The sequence below is a fragment of the Anomalospiza imberbis genome, chromosome Z, assembly GCF_031753505.1.
Source record: "Anomalospiza imberbis isolate Cuckoo-Finch-1a 21T00152 chromosome Z, ASM3175350v1, whole genome shotgun sequence".
Classification (NCBI taxonomy): Eukaryota; Metazoa; Chordata; class Aves; order Passeriformes; family Viduidae; genus Anomalospiza; species Anomalospiza imberbis.
This window is the reverse complement of record NC_089721.1, coordinates 1,082,118-1,090,085: the sequence shown is the minus strand read 5'-3', so window position 1 is coordinate 1,090,085 and position 7,968 is coordinate 1,082,118. Positions and strand designations below refer to the sequence as shown.

General features: G+C 47.8%; 1 long non-coding RNA gene across 1 annotated transcript; it reads right to left on the bottom strand.

Annotated features, from left to right (window-relative positions):
* Positions 1–351: 351 nt before the first annotated feature.
* On the bottom strand, positions 352–3,415 carry LOC137465011 (uncharacterized). Its single transcript, XR_010994530.1, has 3 exons — positions 3,209–3,415; positions 2,873–3,043; positions 352–1,142 (listed from the first exon to the last, which is right to left on the bottom strand). It is a non-coding gene; the product is annotated as an uncharacterized lncRNA (long non-coding RNA).
* Positions 3,416–7,968: the final 4,553 nt, after the last annotated feature.

Sequence of the window (7,968 nt, the reverse complement as noted above, 5' to 3'; positions counted from 1 at the left end):
TATATGGTGACCAAAATATGTGTTTCTCTCCCAGAGTCATCGCAAGACAGAGCTGGGGGGGAGCCTTAGCTGTTGAGCTCATTAATTCCCTATACCCCAGACAAGCTTTGCTGTGATTTTTTGCCCATTCTTCTTATTTGTTATTACTCATCTCTGGTGAAGGCTATTGAATGATCTCCACTTTGATGGCATACCACCTACTAGCCAAAATGTACTAAAATATAATTAGCCTAGAAAAAAATAATTTTCATGGCAAAACAAGATTAAAAGTAATGTTTTCTAACACGACTGCATTTGAAAATTTACTTAATTTGATTGAAACTGTTCTCGGCCACAGACGTCCCTCCCCCTCCCACCCAAAGCTCCTTCACTCTTTATTTTTCACCTGGATCAGTTCAGTGATCTTCCTAGGACAATTGAAAAGCACAGGGTGATGTAGTGAGCAGTCAGGGTGAGGAGAGAAGCAATTCTTTTAGTTGGCATTGCTGAAAGGGAGACAGTCCTTGCTTTGAACCATCCTGCTGCTGGTCCAACGCGCCTGCTTTGCTCACTTTCCCCTTAACCCAGCAGGCTGCCTGTCTTCACCAGCAAGTTAAAGCAGAGAAGAGCAGGCAGGGATGAGCTTAGGGTCTCCTGTTCTTGAAAAATCATAGCAAAGCATTTTGCTTTTCAAACACTTATCTAACCCAACAGGAATAATTTGTGAAGGGATCCTGACTCTACTTGTCGTTCAGTTCATTATCTTTATGATCCCATCCCTAAAAACACTTAATGGTTAATAAACCTTAAGGAAATACAATCTTACAGGCAAATGTTTTGGCTGAGCATCTGCTTCAATACTGGGAAGGGCTGGTCTTTTGTATCTTTAATTATCTTCTTGACCTTTTCAGAATACAGAGTTTTGCATTAGCTGTAGGACAGCTGCGCAGAATCGGTGACACTGAACCCCTGGCTACGCGTCCCCCACAGATGCTCTTGCTCCACAGCTATTTTCATGCTAACCTTTCTGCAGGTTCTGTTATTCATCCCAGAAAGGCTCGTTAAAAACCCCAAGGAAGTGTCCTGGCATTTCCAACATGTCCATAGGGAGGCCCAGTGGCAGTTTGGAAGAAATCTGAGTTTTGTGATGCCAGCTCTCCAGCCTGTGTCAAGATATGAGTGCAGAGCCTCATTTGCATAGATGTAAGTGCTTTAGAGGAGAGCTCAGCTTTGTGCTCCACATTTGTAGGAGCCCCTCAGTCCCAAATGAGGTGATCTTTGTGGTCAAAGTTGGTCTGCACCATGGGGGAAGAGTTTCAGAGATCAGCCTAATGCCATCTTCATCTGAGCTTGAGTATTCACTCAAGTATTCATGGTCTGAGTGGTGTGACCATCTTAGCTGTCTGAGAGGAGATGAGGAGACCACGGGGATGATGAGACCACAGGCAGGAGGTGCACTTACTCTCCAAGGACTGTGTGCTGCACCGCCTCCTGCAGATTAATGCAGAAGATGACTCTTTCTTGCAGAACAGTTCCATGGGGAAGCTGCACCTTTTTTACTCATGAACCCATGGGTCAGCACACCAATCTGGAAGTGCCTGAGGAGAGCTTGAAGACCCCTTCCCAGCTTTGAGGAGATGAGCCACCTGGCAAGTTATTCTGGAGTGGGGCTTGCTCAGCTTCTTTCTCTATTTTGTATAAAATAATTATCTGGCAAGGAGAGTGAGACAGAGAGAACATGTGAGTTTGCAGCTCATTGCCTAGGCATTAATCTAGAAGGAGAAGACCAAGTCCCTGCTTTTAGGACTGTTAAACTGCCACAGCTCCACAGACTCTGCCCAAGGACCTTCTTTGTACACAAAGGAAACCAGAAGTTAAACCACGACTAATGAGGAGCCATGACTGTGGAATTTCTGGATGAACAGTGTCCTCCTTCGTGTCACTGCCCAGGGAGCAATGGAGCCTGAAGAACATGTATCTCAGTTGCAGACCTCCTGCCCTTAAGTCTTTCCATGGATTGAATGCCATCAGCCTGGCCAAGCATTTTGAAGGTACTTAATACTTCGACATCTAAGTACAAGTGATAAAGCTAAAAGGAAAATACTTGTTTCCAGTAGTAAGTTCCCAGCAGATTATCCCCACAAGGCAGGGAAGCAAGGAAGCAGGGAATTTCCTGGGACAGCACCTCCACAGCCACATGGGTTCAGGCAGAGAGGCTTCAGTGGTGGTGGCTGCCTTTCCCTGTCACTCATTGGCTGCACTGTCTCTGGCAGGATTGGCATTGTCTTTGTCCTCTTGAGCAGCAGCCTCAGGTCCAGAGGTTCAGCTGCTGGTGATAAGGTGATATGTGGGTGCAGCTCTGTCCTGCAGGAAGGAGCTCAGGGATTCCTGCTGTTTCTGAATGGCAAAGCTGATGTCCAGACAGTAGAAGGCATTTCCCCAGCTGGAACACGAAATTAATTTTCTTCCTAGCTAACAATATCTGTTAAAGGCAGATAGGAATGGAGAGGGGAATACCCTCATTCTTGCCCAGTCCCTGTGTTTTTTAGAGTGAAAGGCCTTGGAGTAAAAGTTTGCCCTTACTGTAGACATGATTTAGTTGGAGCTGCCTCCTGCCTTCCATCAATGATATGTCACTGCAATGGGAGCCCTTAGATAGTGGTGTGTTTATAGAGCCTTTGTTCTCGTGTTCAGTGAATTGATCTCCATCTGAGAAAGTATCACTCACTGTCAGAATTAAAAAACAGCCCATGAAAAAGAAAAGGAGCAGCCCGACTTCAAAGGGCTGTGGTTCTTTTCTTGTGGCCTCTCCTAACCTGCACGCAGCTGAAAAACTTGTTTGACCCAATTCATTTCAGGCCTCCTTCCTCCCCTCCAACAGACAAAGAAGCACAAACAATAAGCTCATTCAGGTGCAGAAGAGGGAGGGAAACCCAGAGACCCAGGCGAGGCTCCTGCTGCACACACCCTGTTCCCACAGATAAGCACAAAGCTGGAGGAGTGACAGGTTATCTTGGGCAGATCCAGCTACATGCAAGGTCTCCTTGAAGTCAGTGGTGTGTGTCTGTCGAGAGATGATATCTTTTATTAGGCCAACTGGTAGAGTCAGAAAAACTAGACAAGCTCTCTGGGGCCCAAAACCTTCTTCAGGCCAGAGAAATATCTGGGTCACCTGAAGCCAGGAGGTGCATGAGATGTTGTAGTGTAGGAGGTGGATAGAGGTAAGTACCTTTAGTGTCTGGTGGATTGGCTTGGCATAAAGCAAGCCCTTATAATGACCCTCCAGTGCCTAACGGGACTCAGAGAGAGCTGCAAAGGGACTTGGGACAAGGGCCTCAAGGGTCAGCACAAAGGGGAATGGCTTCCCACTATGAGAAGGCAGAGTTAGATGGGATATTGGGAAGGAATTCCTGGCTGTGAGGGTGGGGAGGGCCTGGCACAGAGGCTCAAAGCAGCTGTGGCTACCCCTGCATCCCTGGAAGTGTCCAAGGCCAGGTTGGACAGGACTTGAAGCAGCCTGGGCTAGTGGAAGATGTGCCTGCCCATGGCAAGGTGTCAGAACTACACAGATGGTATTTAAGACCCTTCCAACACAACCCATTCTGTGAATCTGTGATGTTTAAATGATTTTTTTTTTTTTGAGGGGTACCAATTTAGCTTCTGACTCGCTCATCTCATCTCTTGGCATGTGGCCAAGGGTAGGACTGCAGGAGCAAACCCTCCCATCGGTTTAGACTCCCTTGAAAAGGTCCTTCAAGGTCAGTACCAGGCATTAACAGGGTACCTGGCCTGGCAGCTGTGACTTTGGAGTTTCCAACACCTGATAACATGCTCAGGAGAGTTATCTCTGCAGCAGAGGTACCAAACCACTCCCAAGCAGGGCTGACTACAGCAGACAGCCCTTTCTTCTGGCAGGAGCACAACCTCATACAGAGAAGATCCCTGGATGGTTTTCCCCATCTTTCTATTTTTAAACGTACTCCAAGCTGAAATCTTCATTTTTTTCTCTTTGGTGAGACATGTGCCTGCATTTCCTGAAGCAGGAATTCATTCCTTTCTCCCTTGTCTTTTCCAGGAGAAATGTCTTAACATTTGCAAAAAGTAACTATAGTTTTTTGCACTTTAGAAATGTGAATGTGTCACTAAAGCAATTATCTCTAAAACATAACTAAACAGTCCTAATGCTGCTTAATAGTAACTTTGTTGCCTCTGAGCACTTTTCTCTTCATTAATGAGTCACTGCAAAGCAAATTATCACCGGTGTCACTGTCTCAGTCCTGCTTCACTGCAGCTGGATGTGGCATCGCCTCAGTGAAAGCAGAGTTCAGCCACGGATCTGCCCTGTGTGGGGCAGGAGTTCTGCAAGTTGCTTGTTAGATGTTGATGATAAGATGCAAGAAGACCAAATAAAACCAGACACTGGGTAGCAGCAACGTGGTGAGCATGGGTACCAATTTCCAGGTGGCTGAGAGGGCTTGGTGGCTGGTCCAAAACAGCCAGGAACAGGCTAATAACAATGTGAAGGAGTCTGGGTTTGGAGATTGTATTGCTGGGAAGAGGGACAAGGGACAAAAACAGCATGGCCACTGAACACCTTGAGCTTTGAGGTCCTTCCTCAAGGCTGTAAAATCTGCCTTGCCCCTGATTTCCATCACTTGGTGACCAACACCTGGGAGATGCTCTGTGCTGTTACACGCAGCATTAGAGAACACAGCAGATACAACTCCAACCAGCCTGGTCCAGTAAATAACCACGTACAAAAAGCTGTTTGTGAACCTATTTCCTATGGCCTGGAAATGAGTTTATCTCAGTCATGCCAAATCACCTAGCTAGATCTTATTCATGGAGGAATCCTCCAAGATTTTCCATAAGTAATCATGCCTTTGGGTAGAGTTCTTTGCAGGCATCAGTGAAGCTCTGCAAGGAGACAGCACCACAAGTGATTTTAAGCTTGCACATCGAGGCCAGCTTGGGTAGGTCTTGGAGCAACCTGCTCTAGTGGAAGAGGTTGCTGCTCATTGCAGGAGGGTTGGACTAGTTGACCTTTAAAGGTCTCTTCCCACCCAAAACATCTGATAATTCCGTGAGCTCTGAGAGGCAAAAGGATTGACCACTGAGTTCACAATCACCAGCAGAGCTGTGGTTTCTGTATCTGTGCTCTACACTTATATCCCTTTTGTTAGTGATCACTAGTTAATGGGTTGAAGTACCTGGCACTTCCTGTTGGCTTAGATCACATGTGAGGAGAGTTACTCAGCTGTGGTAGGATGTCATTAAGCTTCTCCAATTACCTGTTCTGGTGCTCTCAGCTTCCTTTTTTTCATAGAATCCTGGAATGGTTTGGGTTGGAAGGGACCTTTGGGTTGGAAGGTCATCTAGTCCAACTCACCTGCCATGAGCAGGGGCACCTTCCACTAGACCAGGTTGCTCAGGCTTTATCTAGCTGTCATTCCTGTGCATTCCTGTTTACATGGTGATTGCACTAGAAAGAGCTGCAGAACTAGGTGAGAGGAGCTATTCTCTCTTCTGATGGCAACTCCCTGGACAAGGGTTAGGAAGGTGATACACAGGTTTATCTGTCCTGCCTAGGAGGTGGTGACAGTCCTTGTGTCTGTCACCTGAAGGTTTCCCTTGAGCCCCGATAATCTGAAGTGTTATAACTCATAACTATTATCAGGCACTTCCAGAATAGCCAGGGTAGGAAGACTTTCCCCAGCAAGCTCCCTGCTTACTGCTTCCCGCTCTCATGCTCCTGAAAGAGAAATAATGTCCTGCCAAGGTATTTCACTCTAGTGGCAGAAAGATTTGGGAAGTGCACAAGAGAGGCTAATCCTGGCATTCATCTCCACAAGGCTTCAAAACCTCGAGCCTCATGTACAGCTCTGAAAGGTGTCTTGGAGCCGGTCCCAGCAGTGTGATGCATTAGACTCCCTCAAAGCCAGCACACACATCCCTGGGCAGCCTCTGGGATGGGCAGTTTATCATTTGTCCCTCTGTGAGCCTTTACCCAAGGCCCAGATGATGGCTCCTGGATCCCCACGCCCAGCTCAATCCCACTCCTGCTGCTCTGCTGTAGCCTTGCAATTCCTAAGCTATCTATCACGGCACATTTATTCTGACACCCCGTGAGTGCACAGGTTAGTGCTGCTCTGCCAGGCTCAGCACAGGCTTCTAAATATATTAGTGAAGGGGAAAGATCTGGGATGGCTTCCAATTTTAACCAAGGTCACATTGGCGAGTGCTGGTGTGCAGCGCGAGGATATTATCCACAGCATCTTTCACTGAGTTGTATTCCAGCTGCGTGCAGCATTCCTGTGCTGTGACAGAAGGAAATGGGAAAGCATGGCGGCAGTGAGAAGCCAGGGAGATAGCTAAAATTTTGCTGCAGGTGTGTTGTGTACTTCAAGATCTTTGCACCTCTGGTTATTTTTCTACCGAAAAACCCCAAACGCAAACCGTGTTGCTTACCTGCCTCGAACCGTAGACTCAGGCGTAATGTTTTTCAAAGAGCTCAGAGCTTTGGGCTCTTGGATTCATCCTAGCAGACAATTTTCCCATTAGGAGACAGCCAAATGCTCCAGGGAAACTTACATTGCTGGAAACGGCACCTGCATTCCAGATTTACCCAAGTCTCTTGATGATGCATCCTAAGAAGAGCTCTCTTCCTAGCCACAAGAAAGGGCTGGGAAAGTTTAGGCAAGGCCAAGGACTGGAGGTGAGACACATCACAGAAGAAGGTTTGAAATCCCCCCTCTGGCAGCAGTGACTCTGCGACTCTCTCCATGGGAAAAGGACAAGATCTGGACTTCTAATTGCAGCCCTGAACTGGAGGAGGAGACCCAGGAGGAGCGGAAAGTGAGGAATAAAGAAGAGGTGCATAATTTGAGAGAGCAAGGAATGAGGCTGGAGGCTGAGGACACTGCTCAGCAGAGGCCAGTTTATGAGACTGGCAAAAACAGCATGAGGAGGTTTTATTGTTGGCTTTTGGTGAGGCTCAGGAGCCCCTTAAGGCTGGGGTAGCTTCCCCATTCCTGCAGCCAGGCAGTGAAAAGCCCTGTGCTCCCCTGAGAGTGAAGGGTAAATTCTGGGGCAAAAAGGGAACAGGTTGCCATAAATTACCTCTCCAGCTTTTCTAGGCTCAGTGACCGAGAGCTGTGCTGGGGTCTCACTTAACCCTGATAAATGTGGGGTTGGGAAGGCTGCTGGGAACATCCTGGTGATGTGTTTTCCTATGATCATTCATTCATGGTGAGGCAGGGAATGGGCAGGGGTTAAATTTCTTTTCTTAATGAAACTCCATCTTCTGCCTAGCTCCCCCTCTAAAGCTATTAGATACATTTCAAGATGGTGAAGGGCTAGGAATGCCAAAGGTGCCCTTAAGCCTTAGATGCAAATAAAGCACCAGGTAGAAAAGAAATACCTTTTCTGCATCTCAGCAAGGGGAAGGCTGTCAGGGGAGGTTCCTGAAATGTGGATGAGGCAGTGCATTGTCATGGAGTCCCTTGGCCACAGGATGAGCATCGGGCAGGCTGTGGAGGATCCAGCTGTGCCACACTAATCTGGTTCTCTGAGGCCACACTTAGTTACTAATGTGGTTTGTCAGGACAGAGGGCGATGTTTTATCTACTTGCCTCTATTTTTAGCTGTGTTGGGTCAGCAAAACAACTCAGACAGCAGCGCTGGGGGACCTGCATCTCCAGATCCAATTGTCCGGCTCTGAGCCGTACCCTCCGCAGATAGCAGGCTGAAATCAGTAATTCCTCCTTTCTTCCCACCTCATCCTCCTCCCACCCAGTGGTGTCCACCTCTTCCTGATGGTCCCAACTCGTGGCTGTGCTACTCTGCCCCAGCCTGACAGTGTAGAGGTCTCCAGACCTGGTGCTCGAGGTCTGCTCATGGCACAATCGTAGCCTTGTTCCGAGGTTTTGCATGTGAGCTGGGTGCCTGAGGGATGGAGGGGCACACCCCTGATGGGCTGTGTGCATCTTG